This window comes from Lissotriton vulgaris, chromosome 2_1, assembly GCF_964263255.1.
Source record: "Lissotriton vulgaris chromosome 2_1, aLisVul1.2, whole genome shotgun sequence".
Taxonomy (NCBI): domain Eukaryota; kingdom Metazoa; phylum Chordata; class Amphibia; order Caudata; family Salamandridae; genus Lissotriton; species Lissotriton vulgaris.
Window position 1 is genome coordinate 1451420976 of NC_141687.1, and position 16823 is coordinate 1451437798.

The window sequence follows — 16823 nt, forward strand, 5'->3', positions numbered from 1 at the left end:
ACAAGTATTAAAACAGATTTCCAAAGATTTGAAACTTATTGACTGCCACACAAATGGCGATCTCAGCCAAAACAAGTCTGCTGGTATAATCTGGTTAAACAGAGAATGAGAAACCCTTATACCAGCCACTAGAGTAAATGAAAAATAAAATTGTGGCTCTGTAGTGGCAACCGGGAGAACCTGGAAGTGGGCCAAAGAACACAGATTCAGCACACACAAATGTATTAAAATGAATTAAAAGTTCCTCATAAAATTTAAACCTAAAACAAATAGTAAAACAGATTTTAATGCAGATTTAAAGCGTATTAGCTGTCCACACCCACCACTTGAAAGCACCTGTTAGAAATGGGGGCTCTATTTGGCAGAGGTAGGTACCTTTGTCCAAGTAGGGACCGTTCTTCCTAGTCAGGGCAAGGTAGTTGCACTCCTAAAATAGCCCCTGTTCACCCCCTTGGTAGCTTGGCACGAACAGTCAGGCTTATCTCAGCAGCAGTGTGTAAAGCATGTGTTCATAACCAACACTAATACAGTGAAAACACTACACTACAAAAGGGCACCACACCAGTTTTATAAAAATAACAAATATTTTATCTGTGCAAAGTGCAAACAAGACCAAAAATGATAAATAAATCCACCATAAAGTTCTTAGAATTCTCAATATTCAAAAATAGGCTTAAAATACAGTTCCTTGAAGTAGATAGCTCTGACTGGCATCGTGAACAACAAATCCAAACAGTTCTAGCTGACCGCAGAATTGCGGGCCAGCTACGTGTTGGAAAAACCCGCAAAACTGTACCTTTTAGAAATACAGGGCATCGGCGACCTCTTGTTGAGCCCCGAAGAGCCGACTTCTGCAGGTGTCAGTTCCGTAGGTCGGTGTAGGAGTCTTCAGGCCCTTGAAGTCACACGCATTGCAGATGGAACTCCTCGGGGTTGAAGTCGGGAGCGTTGGCGTCGGCAGGCATCAGGGCTGCGGTGCAGGCAGCGGCTCAGTGACGGTCATCCAGCGGCGTCGGTGAGACCAGGGCTGCGGTGTTAAGTGATGCGGTGCTCATCGCAGTGCTGGGGGTCACGATGCAAGCAGAGCGGCGCCGTTGCAGGACTGCTGTCATGGGCTGACAAACTGGAGTCGATGGCGCCAGCATTGGTAGCCCAAGGCTGCAGTACGGTATGAGGGCAGTGCATCGTGTAACTTACGAGTGGTGCCCTCAAAACATGGTGCAAGCAGCAGCGTCGAAGTCAGCATGGAGCAGCGTCATCGGTGATACCAGGGTGGCGGTGTGAAGCAAGTCGGTGCCGAGTGCAGTGCCCACAGGTCGCAGTGCAAGCAGCGGCTTGGTGGCGGCATCAGGTGGCATCGTTGGTGAGACCAGGGTTGCGGTGCGAAGTGTGGCAGTGTCCTCTGGAGTGCCTTCAGGACACTGAGTCGGCAGCGGCGTCGTTGATGGCTTCAAGTTGCTTTTTCTTCTGTTGCAGCACAAAGCACACAGTCCCCAGTGCTGGTAGCAGATGAACTTGAAGTCTTTGCTGTTCCTGAGACTTCTTGAACAGGGGGCAAGCTCTGCCTCAAGCCCTTGGAGGAACTCACACAAAAGGATTGCAGAAAGTTTGGTGCAATCCTTTCACTGCAGAAGCAGCCAGTACAGGCCAACACAGCAAAGCACACAGCAAAGTGGTTGCTCCTCCTCACAGCTTCACCAGCTCTTCTTCTTGACAGTCTTCTTAGTCCCAAAAGAGTTCTCTAAAGTCTTTTATCTCCCTGAGACTTCCAAAAGGAGGCAAGCTCTACTTCAAGCCCTTGTAGAAAACTCTAACAGCAGGATGATGAAAGTACAATCCAGTCCTTTCCCTGCCAAAAACAAAAGCAGTAAGCAGCAGGTCAACACAGCAGAGCACACAGCAAAGTGGCAGTTCCTCCTGACAGCCTTTCCAGCTCTTCTTCCTGGCAGGTTCCTTAGTTCAGCAGTAATATAAATTCTGGGGTCTGGGCCCCACTTTTTATACAACAAATTCCTTTGTACCCAGGTGGCAGAAACTGTCTGTGCTCAGCCAAATCCAGTTCTTTCCTCTCTGGCCCAGCTTCCCGGCAGGAGGTGGAGACAGCATTGTCCACCGCAGACAGGACCTATTCAGGTGCAATGGAAATCTTCGCCCACCACTCTAAATACAGACCAGGCCTAATTAGGTGCTAGTGAAAACTCCTCCCACTACTCTGAGTGCTGCCTAGGTATTTTTAGCCCAGACCTGACTCATTCAGGAAAGTCAGGACACACGTCAACCTCCCCTCCTGGTGGCTGTGTGAGAGAATGCACATCCCTGACCCCTGTCACTAAAAAGCCAGACAGTTAATCAACAAACCAGCAGAGGTACACAGGATGGCTAAGCATGAAAATATGGACTTTCTAAAAGTGTTTTTTTCACACACAGAACATAAAAATCATCTCTACAAAAAGATGCATTTTTACATTCTGAGTCCAGGCATATTAAACTTTACTTTCCTATCTTGTCCCAAGGGAACGTTATATTTATAAGCTCCCATTCTATCCTATGGGACAGATAGTGTTTCCATAGTGAAAAACAAATGCACTGTAATTCACTAAAAGGACATGCCACACACACCAGTACATGTCCTACCTATAACATACATAGCACCCAGCCCACAGGGGTACCTGGGGCCTACCTCAGGGGTGAACTATATGTAAGAAAAGGGAGGATTAAAGTCTGGCAAGTGGGTGCCCTTGCCAAGTTGACATGGCGGTCACAACTGCACGCAGAAACTGCAGAGGCAGGTCTGCGATACCTTTACAGGGTTACTTCTGTGGGTGGCACAATTAGTGCTGTAGGCCCACTAGTAGCATTTGATTTTCAGGCCCTGGCCCTCTCAGTGCACTGTACTATGGACTTACTAGTAAATCAAATATGCCAATCATGGAAACACCATTCCATAACTCAATTTACACAGAGAGCATATGCACTCTAGCACTGAATAGTAGTAGTAAAGTGCCCAGAGTTCTGAAAACAAAAAAACCAAGGTCAAAGATAGGAGGCCGAAAAGCAAACATTCTTGGGCTACACCCGCTGTAAAAGCCAAGTCTAACAGGGCATTAGTGAAAAAAGGCAATCCTTGCAGCTGTGTGTCTGAGGCATGGCCTTGTTAAATAGAGAATGAGAAACCTGTATACCAGCCACTTGACCATGTCAATGTTGGCTCTGTGGTGCTAACCTGGTGAACCAGGAAGTGGCTCAAAGAACACAGATTCAACACATAAAACTTTAATTACATTGAATTAAAAGTCCCTAGTAAGGTTTAAACTTGAAACAGATAGTGAAACAATTTTGCACAGATTTAAAACGTATTAGCTGTCCACATACCCTACTTTAAAGCACCCTAGTGAGAACAAAAGCAATCCTAGCCACTAATATGTTCTAAACTGCAAGCATTTTCATTTATTTTCATGTGGGCACCTGTCTTAGCACTACAATCTCATTCTCATCCTGAGGAAAAGGCTCACAGTATGTTTGGAGCTATATTCCAAGCAGAAACAGGAGATACTCCAAGTAGAGCAAACTCAAAGGATTCAGGGAAAGCAAGAAGAGTGCATGTAGGAATTATAGGTAGATTGTCTTCAAAAAGAGAGAGTCTGCTAGCTTTCAGATTTCGCATGGAAAGATAGACCAGGTAATTTGAGGACTCTGTTCTCTTTCTAATTGGTCAATAAAAAAGTCTAAAATGTAGAAGCTTAATAGGAGGGAGTGGTCAAGATGGCAGCTTGGACACAGAGGAGTATACTCAGTGCCAGCTCGCTCTGAGATTATGTTTTGAATCTGTGAACCAAATTAGGGAAAAAAATAAGGGTGCGATTAGGGCAGACCTAAGGGAATTTCTGAAGGAGTTTAATGTGTGCCTTGCTGCTACATGTGGGCAGAATGGGATAGGTCCATGGTGTAGAGAAACTAAAGAAATGGAAGAAGGAAGACATAAAGTGCAGAGCTAGGGAGCCTAGGCCGCAATGCTCAGCAGTCTTTCTGTCTCACACAGCTCTTCCCATTTTGAAGGCGACAGGAGGTTGGTGGAGTAGGGGCCCTCTCCATTTAGCCATTCCCTGACAGAGGTAATGAAGTGGGATTGACTGGAGACTCTGCATTGACACAACATAAGCAATATAATAAACAGCACAACCAAAGCACAAAATTGAAAAAGTACAACACAACACCAGAGTTTTCCCCTCCTAAAAGTGCAATCAACAAATGTGGCTAGTCGGATCGAGGGAAGGATGATACATATGTGCATATGGCCCTTTCTCACTGAAACTGGTCATGATGGCAACTATGAAACTTGACACTCTGCAGGCAACAGTCGCAAAACTAGGAAATAGGGTCAAGACAATTGAAGAGTGTGGCACTTAAGATGCACTCAGAATCAGAGTAACGTGGAGAAAAGTTAACAAATGATAGATAACTCACCTCTCAAAGCCACAAATGTCAGGTTGTTTGATGTCCCAAAAGACCCAGAGAAATATGACCTAAGACGCTTTGTGACGTCTTAGATTTCTGAGACCCTATGCATTCGTGGAGAGGAACTGGAAGGAAAAATGCACTGGTGTTTCCAGCTGGGTACACACAAACTATCATCACCTAGAGGGGCTTCGGGGACCAGAATTGTCCTTACTCTGAAGGGTGAGGATCTGAAAGACATGGTAAATGAGCTGGCAGGATGGAGGAAAAAGACTTAGGGCCCCATTAGGATGTTGGGCGGATCACCACCGCCATGCGGGTGTTGGCGATCCGCCCGACATCCTTTCCCGCCCGCCACTTATTTCCCCCGCCATATTACTATGGTGGGGGGAACACAGCGGACGGAAAGACTGTCCGCCGCTTTTCCGCCCAGTCAACATGTCGACCAGATGGAAAAGGGTTCTATATGTGGCTGTGTCTGTTAGACACCGCCATCCATATTAGGATGTAGGCGGGAACATGCTTTTCCGAGGCAGCAATGCCGCCACTGAATGGCATGCGGGAATCTCCTCTGTTGTGGGCCCACAGGGATTCTGGGAGGTGGGGGGCGCACATGGGAGGTACCTATGGTACCCCCCTGCACTTCAATGTACAACGTGACAGGCACTGTCACGTTGTGCATTGAAGTGCGCGACATGCATTTTTAGCACCGCCAGCCGCAATGTTAAAAATGTGGGATGCGCCCGCCAATGTGGCGGGCGCATCCTAATGGCCCCCACGGGACCGCCGCCCCCATGGCTCGCGGTCCCGTTTTACGTTGCGATGGCGGCCGGACAAAGTCCCGCCATCCTAATGGGCTCCTTAGTGTCAAATTAAGACAGTTCTTCTTTTATGCCTCCCATGCCACTCAGTTGAAAATGTGTAATCAATCAGGAGTGGTAATGTGCAAAGTGGATCCATGACTGATTTTTTCAGCAAGTTATTGATAGTAAAAGAGTGAGGCAGTACGTACTCTAGGATCCCGGAGATGCAACTAAACTGTTGTCTTCCGTGAAGAGAAAGGTAGCTCCAATCACCCATATGAAAAGACCACCCAACCACAACAAACACCAACTAAATTGGCCATCTATCTGGGTTTTCTAACAACATTTAAAAGACCAAAATGAGAGTAAGATTGGGATTGGTTCCAGTCAAGTCCTGCCTGCCTCATATTGGCAGCCTCCAAGGACAATGAGGCTTGAACATTGATACTACAGAGAAACCGAGGCTTGAAGTCGTGGAAGTCGCAGAACACCTCCACATTCATCCACATGAGTGGCATCAAGTTAGGCATTTGGGGTGTTTTTCCTTTTTTATCCTTGTCCCATTGGTTTTTCATCTTCCCTCTATCCCACTGTTCTCGGTCACCCATGCGCATCCTATCCCATCCATTTTCTCTAGCCTGTTTCATGTATTTTCCCTGCCTTTAAATTTGGAGTCTGATGGGCCCTAGGTATGACTTACGTAGAGACATCTCCTACTTGTAGGAAGGATGAGATTTTGAACAATGAGGTAGCAAAGCACTGAACCACGAGTGTCTACGATATTGACCCTTTGACTTTAACCGGGGTGGGTAGGGGGGCAGCCCAGTGAGGATGGACGGATCCATTGATGGAATACCTAGGACGTGGGAATATTTGTGTTTCATACCTAATACTCATACTTTTTTGTTTGATCTCTATGTTCCCCATGTTTTGGCAAAATGACAATAAAATTCTAAGTATGAAAAAGAAGCTTCTTAAAAGCTTTTGCTTTGTTATTTATTGTGCATGCAGTTGCATTTTTCTGTGTATTATTTAGCTTTTTGGTATCAAATGTTGCATTGTGATATTGTGCGGCGCTGACAGCATGGGTGCTTCTAGCTGGCACTATACTGCACGTTATTAATAAATGAACTCAATCCCACTTGGCGCCAGACAATTCCAGACTCATGTTCTAAACCCGCTATAATAGGGCGGTGGAGCGGATTTCATCATCACATCCTTCCTACTAGTCCTGCTGGCCAGCAGGGATTCACACTTCTTTCACTTTCAATATTTTCCACTCTTTCATCTGGTTTAGCTCTGTCTGTGTACTGAGTACATTCTATTTACTGCAGGAGTGTCATTCTTTAATGGATAGCGCTTCTGTTTCTATTGTTAGTTCCATTTTGCCATCTTAGAAGAAATATAGGTTTCTAAATATATTTAGCAATCAAGAATTGACCATGGTCCTAACGCTAAAAATGTTAACTGCTTTTTATTGTTCAATCTACATTTATTTTAAAATTCTGCACAAAAAAATAAGAAGCCCATCAGCATGTCGGGCGGATCGCCACCGCCCACATGGTGGTGAAGATCCGCCCAACATTTGTTCCCGCCTGCATGCCACTTCCCCCCGCCATAATACTATAGCAGTGGACCCCGGCGGACTGAAAGACCGTCTGCCGATTTTTCGCCAGAAGGCAATCCCCATGACTGCCTACCGGGCGGAAAAGCTGTTAATATGGTGGCGGTGTCTGGTAGACACCGCCATCCATATTAGCATGCATGTGGGGACATGCCTTTCTGTGGTGGGGGTCTTCAACATTGGGTGCGGTAGCTGGCCCCCAGGGATTCTGGGGGGTGCACATGGCATTTCAATGTACAACATGGCAGGCACCGCACTGTGTCTATCATGTTGTGCATTGAAAGGTACAACTTGCTTTTGTGGCATTTTGGCGGGCGGTGCTCAATGTTACAAATGTGGGATGCGCTCGCCAGTGTGGCGTCCGCATCCTAATAGGATGTGCAGGAACGCCACACCCCTAACGGGCCGTCCCGTTTGCCCGGGGGCCCCTAAGTGAATAATTGCCAGTGGTTTGAGTTTGTTATGGAAGGGGGTACAAGTATTTATTATGGTGTGTTTCTATATTCGGACATACAGTCAAATAAACCTGTGAAAGACTCATTGCACTTCGCATGTCAACAGAGGCAAATATAAAATAAGTAAAATGCACACTGGCAAAGTCAATATGTCTTCATTTAATGTGCTAACACATGGAAAGAGTAATTCAGTAAGCCTGTATTTACACACAAATGTTAGCTCATAAAAACCAGACCTATTGGCTCCGACAAAGCTTTTTATTAACGTGAAGACAGCTAAGGAAGAATGAGAGATGCATGGTGAAAATAATGCAAAACGGCTCTCAGGAAAAAACAATGGGAACTAAGCATTTAGGGAAAGTCAATCAGAAAGGAAAGCCGGCATGGAAAGAATGGAAAAAGTAGTTCCACATGGAAGGAGGAACAAGAACATTGCCCAAGTCACAAATGGAGACAGGCAATTTGTAAGTCTAAGAGAACTTATTTAATAAAGAATTATGATTTGATAAGAGGTCACAAATCGTCTTTGACACATCCCACTTGTCAGGTCCTTTAGAAAGGTTTGTTTTCTATTATTACTGATATGTATTGATAGCCAGCGGAAAATCAACTGCTGCATACTGAGTCCAAAAAACTGTTTAAATAGAAGAATGAGATAAAGAATTTCATGTGTGATGGCAAAATAGCCCATTGTGGATTGCAGTCAATACTAGCACTCCAAAGGAGGCGGAATGATACACCAAACAAGCAGTAGCTAAGGTGAAACAACAACACTCCTCGGGGAGGAGCGAGAGCTCACTGTGCGTCCCTCATTCCCAGCGGCTCATGCTTGGATGAGTTATCAAATGCCTATGTTCAAATATGATAGCCTGAGGGTCGGAATGTATGAGTTGCAATCGTTACCAACTATGGGGTAGCTCCTTCACTAGAGCGGTGGAGCGACGCCCCACTGCTTTCTCGCAGTGCAAGAAAGCCAAAACATAAAAGGGTAATAACTAAAAGTTATGATCATTTTATGTTTCCTTTGCGCATTGCCGGCGGGTGGGTCGGCGTCGTCACGATCAATCACAAATAGGTCAAAAAAGCTAATGCCACTGCACAAATAATCAAATAACAATATGTTGGAGAGATACTATGAATTACCTCTCCCACTCGTGTCAATCTTAACTCCTTGCATGCTCATGACGAGCTCAGCTAGTCATGAGCTACAGTGCTCCGGTGCTCATCACGAGCTGAGCTCGTCATGGCCTTTAGAACGCTCGCAATCTGGGATAATTCCCCTGCTGTGCTGAACGTTCTAAAGAAACGGGTGTGGCCGTGACGAGCGCAGCTCGTCATGAGCACAGGAGCACTGTAGCTCATGACGAGCTGAGCTCGTCATGAGCATGCGGGCGCTGCGCGCGACCCCCTCCCCCCAGCACAGCGGGGGAATGTACCCAGCAGGGAAAGGGTTAAGAATCAATCTACTAATTTACAAAGAATCACTGACCAAAGGTGTGGCTCGAAAACAGATGTCAAATGTTTACAGAACAAAGAATATATATTTATTGCCACGTTTTTTTTCTTTTTATCTTCTGTGTTTTTATGAGTAAAGACTAACACAAACAATATATTTACATGTATATATATAAACATTCATCACATTAGACATACATATACAGAGTCCACATAAACAAACACCACAAGATATAAACCTTACTTATTGTCTCTCACAGCCCTAACATTCAAAAAGGATGCTCAATACACAAAAATACCCTGCTGAGCATTCCTAAAATCAAAGATCACTCTATAGGTCGAGCATTTAAGGGTAAACACTTATGTCCTTATCTTTTCAAAAAATGCCCCTGAAATTATTTATATAATCAAACTTTTTTATGAGTGTCTTCCACTGTATTGTCGGGGCGTTTCAGCCCACCACCTTCCAGGCCTCATCAGGTCTTGGGCTTCAGAGTAACTACATATTCAAACCAACTTACAATATCAAGAATACCTTATTTGTCTTCCATTATTTATGGCATTTACAAATATACATACAAATATCATATGGTAATTTAAAACAATTACACATAAACACGGAAGCCTATATGCAAATGTTTATTAGAATACTGAGGTGACGGCCAGATAGCTTAAACCTTAAAGTGTCTTCAAAGTTTTCTGACCCCAAGCTGAGGCCAATCATAACGTGCCTTACTAAACACCCTGTAACAGAATGAAACAAGTCCACCCAGTGATTCCAAAGCTTAGTGAAAAGATGGAATAAAGACAAGGAACATTCTAGTAATACCCAATCATGTACAACGGAAGTAAATACCTAAGGGGGTCCATCAAAAATGCCAACCGGGGCACATATCTTTCTAGGGACTGATTCTTTATGTAACGTAGTCGGTATCTTCTTCTACCAGGGACTAGAGGAAAAAATATACACTAACTCACTCAAGCACAGAAAACTGTATCTACTGAACTAAACAATAAAGAATAAAGCACTATACTTACAACTATAGTTGGGGGCAGGAAGAAAAGGCACCCACGTTCAATAACAACGCTGCTTGCAGTGTTGTGATTGGCTTAGGGGAGGGAGCCTGGCTGCCTGCTTCCTATTCCTGTCAGATACAGGAGACTAGAAGCAGGAGCAGAGAAGACGTGAGAGCCCGTGGCGGAAAAGTAAGTTTACTTTAGTTATTATTATTTTTTAATTACCCCACGATCCCCCTGTGAATCCCATCTTCAGCGACCCCTTGCCCCCGCCGCCTCACCCGCGGGCCAATGCCAGCCGCTACTGGCTGAGTTACAAGCCCCTTTGTGCCGCCGGTGCTTCACCTTTAATATGGGAAAAAGTGACTTGCCGGCAGCGCAAAGGGCTTGTAAATAAGCCCCTATAGCTGGTTCACCCCTGCACAAAATGTGTATTTTAGTCATTAGCACGCCAAAACCCACATCTGCAATTTTCTGGGCATTTTTCCCTCTGTATATTTCGCCACACTTGACCTGCCGAAATTTCCTGGGGAACACTGCAGGGGTGCAGTGTTAGCCACCAAACACAGAACTCTCATTTGTTGGGTTAAAAGGAGTTGCCCCACATCCCGAAATTACCCAGGCTACTCATAATCAGGGCCTACGTATATTCCAAAGAATTGGTAACCGTCTGTCTTGCCACGTTATGCATTTTGTACAGCTGTTAGGCCGTGAGAGACGTTTGACACAGCATGGAGTGACCTGGTACTGTGCGATGCTGTAAACGGAGGTCATCCTTTCAAAAATAGGAACACGTTTTACAGTCGTAGAGGCGGGATAGAAGGTCAGAGGAGGGTATTCGAGCAGGTACGTCTGCCGTGTTTTGGAATTACTCATCTGAATTTGGCAGTCCTTGATGCTGTGGCAAAAGGCTTGGGTTGGATGACTGAATGAGCGAAGTAATACATCTTCCCAATTTTGGACTATTTTTGCCTCTTCCCCATGGCTGTTCTATGCTTCCCTTTATGTTCAGGTGCAGCACTCACTGGCAGGTAGGACACTAACTTCATTAGACCCCCACTTTAGAAGCTATAGTGGTGGTTACCACTAGGCAACTCAAATGCTAATTTATTCTTCGAAGGTTTGTTCTGTCGGCACGTCTTCAAACAACAGATTGCAAATAACCAGTAACAAGAAAGGGGTGAGGTGAAAGAAAAGCACCACCACATGACCCATTGCACAGAGAAAGAGAAATTATGAAAATGGAAAAAAGAACAGAGAGTGAGGGGTGGCAAACAGAAAGGACACACATTATAGATTTTTTTTTTAGTAAGGAGGAGAGAAAAGACGAGTGGTGGATAGAGAGTAGTAAAAAGAAAGGAAGAAATGTAGGAGGGAAGATTGAACATATACAGGGATGGAAGGCTGAAATAATAGAAAAGAACCAAATGGATGGGAGGTTGAAAGGATGGGTGGGTGGATGGATGTGTGAAGAAAACTCTCTGAGTAGAGGAGGAATCCTGCTTGCTTGCTTTGATTGCTAGCTGCCCTTAGAGATATGGTTCAAAGTGGGGGTATTTAATTTACTAATTACTCCCTTAATAGGAAATTATAAAACATCCTAAACTACTTCAAAGGTAGACACTGTTTGAGGTACTCAATAAAGAGCCACTCCCATAGTTGAGCACTCCTGAAACATTAAAGACAATGTACTTGCAGAGTACCATAGTAATATATTCATCCCAGTGTGTACAAACATGGAAGCCATCTTACAATTCTACAGATGGTATTAAGTATATAATAATAACTAGTGGCGTAACGAAAGTTGAGGGGGCCCCCTGCAAGGTACATGGAGGGGCCCCCTACGGATTTAATCTGGAGCGCTCAGTCCTGAGTACTGTGCTAAGCGGGCCCCTGCAGCGCACCCCTATCCCCCTCCCCCGCACCGCAGCATCCTATGTTATGCCACTGGTTTAATTTCACTCTGTAAAATAAGATAAGAATTTTGGGGATAGCAAATATTTTAGCTGATTTACACCCTGGTCCACCGGAATTATATAGCAGGGGAGTGACAATTATGCAGCAGCGTTGGCTATATTATGCAGCAAGAAAAGTAAAATATACAATGTAATGTGGCACGTGTGATAGCATTACTTCATTATTTTGTTATGTTTGCACTTGTTAACACTGTCTGGACATTGGTTGCACCTCATTAGTACCAGTTTAACACCCAGATATAGCAATAAGTAACAGAACGGTAACCAGTCAACCTTTGTGAAGGGTCTTCCACTGTGAAGCAACACATGATGCTGTGTTCTTACTAACTTTTGAACAGTTTGAACTAGAAACATTTGTTTTTTAAATCTACAGATTATGCAGAAGACAATGGATTATGTAGCAAATGCTGCAAATCCATAATTATGAACAAAAATGATGAAGTAGCACAACCATATAATTCCAGTGACACTGATTAGACCCTGCTGCTGATGTGGGGTGGGTGGGGTGGTTAGCACAGATTTTGGCAGCAGGTTGGTGGGTGAATCTCTGTTTCAGCGTGAGACTCGATTTTTTTTTTTACTCAAGCATGATTTTTTTCATTTTCAGCCTCGCATAAGGCCCACTGCATAAACATTAAGTCAAGTGTGGTAGCATATATAACCCGTCAATATTGTTTTTATTTCTGGGCTGAGTAGACGGCTGTTCTGCTTTTTAAATCCTTGTGCGACTTTATATCCAATAATAAACATCTGACAGGGCTCTATTGTAATGCCCTTCTCTCCCAAAGCATGCTATAGAAATCTGGTCCTTACTGGACATTGAGAAGCCTGACTTCTTTCTCATTACAGTGACCTGACTACATGAAACCTCACAACCTGATATAGCCATTGCCATCCCTCAGGAGTATCAACTGGACAGAAAAGATAAAAGAGGGGGTGGGATCGCCATTGCTTTTAGGGCCAACATTAAAATCCACGTCATTTAGACATCTCAGGCAGAATGGGGTGAAATTTGCATTTTCTCTATAGAGAGTACCAATCACAAATCCTGGCGGGGCGCTCTAATCTAACGACCCCCTGGCAACAGAGCAAATATTTCCAGCAATCTCATAGAGGTTATTGCCCCCATGCCTCGGCTGCAGACAATTTCCTCTTAGTAGCGGGCTTTAACTTCCATGCGGAGCTTCTATCCGACCCTCACACAAGTGACCTTTTAAACAGTCTTAACACTTTAGGACTCTATCAACGTGTTGTGGGCTTTACTCACTCGGCAGGACATACCCTGGATCTACTCCTGACCAAGTGCCCCCTACTAGAATCCGACCTACCTTTCCCTATTTTATGGTCGGACCATTACGTGATAAGGTTCCGCCTTCAGGATTCAGTAAGTTTACCCCTACCCTTGAATAAGATCAAATTAAGTCGACCATGAAAGAAGATCAATTCAGATTTGTTTACTGCCAACTTCTCCCCCATCCCTTTGTCTGAGCTGGCCAATCCCAATCATGGTGACTGAAGTCTCGACCTTGCCTTCACCACTACTATGGATCTCATTGCCCCGAGGAAACAAACCAAATGCCCCATTAAACTCTCCCCCTGGTTCTCCCCAAGATTGACAAACTTGCCGTCAGGAAGGCGGTACGTAAGTGGAGGCACTCTAAGAATAGTAGTGACAAACAGCACTATAAAACTACTCATTGGCTATATATGATTCACATAGCCGAGACCAAAAAAGAATACTTAGGCAACAGAATCACCCTTGCAGCTAAGTCGCAGAAGGAACTCTACACTATTGTCAGGGAATTCACCAATCCTCCCTCCTGTTGACAACTGTTAATGGCTTCCCAGGAGTGGGTGAACTCCCTCCAAATTCTTTTTTGAAAAGATCAATGATATTCACAAGCTACTTTCCCGATCATCAGACATCATACCCAGTGGAAGTAATCCCGACCCCTTATCTTTCCATACTGTCCCCCTCACTGACTTCCGTACAGTTTCAGAGGACGAAGTACTATCAACTCTTAATCATATCAAATCAGGTTCCCCTTCTGATCCCGCCTCTGCACAAGTCCTATCCAAAATTGGCCTGTCTTCCTCCCCCACCTTACTGCACTATTTAACCATTCCCTGTCACAGTCCATAGAACCCACCCTCTGGAAAGAGGCCATTGTTAGACCCATTTTAAAAAAGCTGTCTGCTGAACCCAAGCAGCTATCCAATTCTGGAGTCTTTGGTTAACAGCCAACTTACCCATCACTTGGAAAACAGTAAACTACTGGATCCCTCCGAATCAGGATTTAGGGCATTCCACAGCACCGAAACGGCCCTACTTCAAATGGTCGACAGTATCAGACTTTCCCTGGATGCCAGGCAATCAGCTATACTGGTCCTACTTGACCTGTCGGCTGCCTTCGACACCATCTCGCATGGCATCCTTCTCGATCGCCTACGCGTATCCGGTGTCGAAGGTGCAGCCCTGAATTGGCTCAGGAGCTATCTGACGGACTGCTCCTCTAAAGTTAAAATAGAAGACTTCTCCTCGGAGCCAAATTATCAACAAAGGTGTCCCCCAGGGCTCCATTCTGAGCCCCACGTTATTTAACCTGTACATGGCCCCCTTAGCTAAACTCATCAAATCCTTTGGGTTTCAAACAGTGTCTTACGCAGATGACACTGAGCTGCTAATTACCATGGGATCAGATGTCACATAGACCAAAAAGTGTTTCAAAGTCTGTATGATAGTCATAAATTACTGGATGACGAACAATCACCTTCTCCTTAATGCCAACAAAACGGAGATTCTGCTTTTTGGGGACGCAGCCAAACTATGGAACAACTGGTGGCCCCCTATTTTAGGACCTTGTCCTTCTCCCAAGACAGCTGCACGCAACATTGGTGTAATTTTAGACTCCAAACTTTCTATGTCCGACCACATTAACAATCTGGTCCGCATTTGCTATGGACTTTTTAGCAGTCTCAGAACACTAGTCAAGTGGATCCCACTTTCCTCTCTCATGCCCCTCGTACAGGGACTAATTATTAGTCGCCTGGACTACGGTAACTCTCTTCTTGCTTCTACTAATGTATAACTCCTGGCCATGCTCTAGGTCATGCAGAATACAGCGGCCAGACTGGTCCTTAATCTGCCCCCGCATTCTCCCTTCGGGCTCAGTCTAAGGACCCTGAACTGGCTTCCATTTAAAAAGAGGATCCACTTTAAACTGTGCTGTCTGGTGCATAAGACGCTCAACAACAAAGGACCTCATTACCTAGCTAAAAAACGCACTATACACCAACAGGCAAGAACTCTTAGGTCCAATAGCAAATACCATTTGACAGTGCCGAAGGTCTGCACCGTCTGAAATTGTGGTAGATCTTTCTCCCGGGTAGCACCCGAAACTTGGAATAAACTGCCTTTATCCCTCCGCCTTCAAACAGACCACAAGAAGTTCCGTAGACTCCTCAAAACTTGGCTATTGTAGCCCAGTCTTCTCCATCTGGTTGTCACGTTTTCCGGTCTGTCCTGAGTACTAGCAAGCGCTATGAGCCCTTTGTGGAGATATATGCGCTCTATAAATACCAAATACAAATACAAATAGGTGTATTTTTTTATCACTTTTTGATTTGCACCATTGGTGTTGAAGGGGAATAGTTTTCCTTTTTATCTTTTTTATGTCAGCATTCATCCTTGGAGCTATTGTTGGGTAGAGAAAGTGTTGTTCCTCCAGGCATATCATCTCTCTACTGTGGTTATCTTTTCACGGTTGTAAGGTGAACATTAGGTACTTTCTTGTCAATTTGTTCCATTTTCCTTTTTTTGAGATGTTTTGGGGGTTTGTTCATAGGTCTATTGGTATCTATAAGCAAAATTAATGATATGATGGTTTTTCCAAGGAATGAGGATATATATTTCATGTTGGATGACTCTGGGGTGTTGAAGACCACGTCAAGAGTGTTTCCTACATTATATGAAGGTTGCAGAGATGAGCTGGGGGAGTTTGTGAGCTAACATGCTATTTTTTAGGCACTTTTTATTCTGCCCAAAAATATGTTGAATTCTCTAAGGATTTCGAAGATTGAATATTTCATGGATACGTCTGATATGGTGTTTATGAATTTGTCTATGAATGCACTGTTGGTGTGAGCCTATACAATAGGAAAATGTACAGAAAATATATGTATAGAATTAAATTATATTAGAAGTGACACAGTTTGAAAGTCATAAATCTTCAATGTTGATGGCTGCAATTGATCTTTGAACATCATTTTTAATCCTCCTCTGGTTTTGCCTTATGAATTCTGGTGATAGGCAAAATATGGTGGGATTGCCTCGTGTAGCACTGGTGCTATGGCATTGCCTCCTGTCCCTGCGTTTCAATAATGAAAAACATGCCTAAGACTGGCTCACTAAATGTAAAAACGTGGTATTTGTAAAGCGTGAACTAATCACCCATAAGGGTCTCAAGGCGCTGGGGGCCGTCAGGGAGATTAAGTGAGCTATTGCCCAGAGTCATATGGTGCTGAGCAGATATGCCACTGGCACTGGGCAGTTTTTTCTTTCCGGATCATGAGTGCGCCCCTGTGAACTGATTCGTTCTAATCGATTACTGTCACAAGCCCAAGCGAGCGATCCCTTTAAATCGGACCTTGTATGTAGTACCCGATTCTTTCGTGTCGGGCATCGGCAGTCGTTTAAAGATTTTACGCCCAAGTGTGTGGATGTGCAATGGGAGTGTTGTTTTCCCCAAGCTATGCTAATCTCACCATAGGATGGTGGGAGAAAACCATAGCTTGGGGAGAAAAGTATGAAGAGTATACCACGGACGTGGTACTTTGGTTGAGATTTATCGACGATCTCTTTGTCCTCTGGTAAGGGTCAAGGCAAAAACTAGTTGAATACATTGAAGCTCCCAACTGAAACTCAGTAGGCCTTAAATTTACTTACAACATTCAGAAGGAAGAAATTGACTTCTTGGATACTAAGGTCTATGTGAAAGACAATAAATTAGAAATGACAGTCTTTAGAAAAAAGACCTCC

At 44.4% G+C, this 16823-nt stretch overlaps 1 protein-coding gene across 1 annotated transcript in view; it reads left to right on the top strand.

Annotated features, from left to right (window-relative positions):
- Nucleotides 1-16823, top strand: part of TMEM163 (transmembrane protein 163) — a 1005122-nt gene that overhangs the window by 932706 nt on the left and 55593 nt on the right. The gene's annotated exons all lie outside the window — the stretch shown is intronic.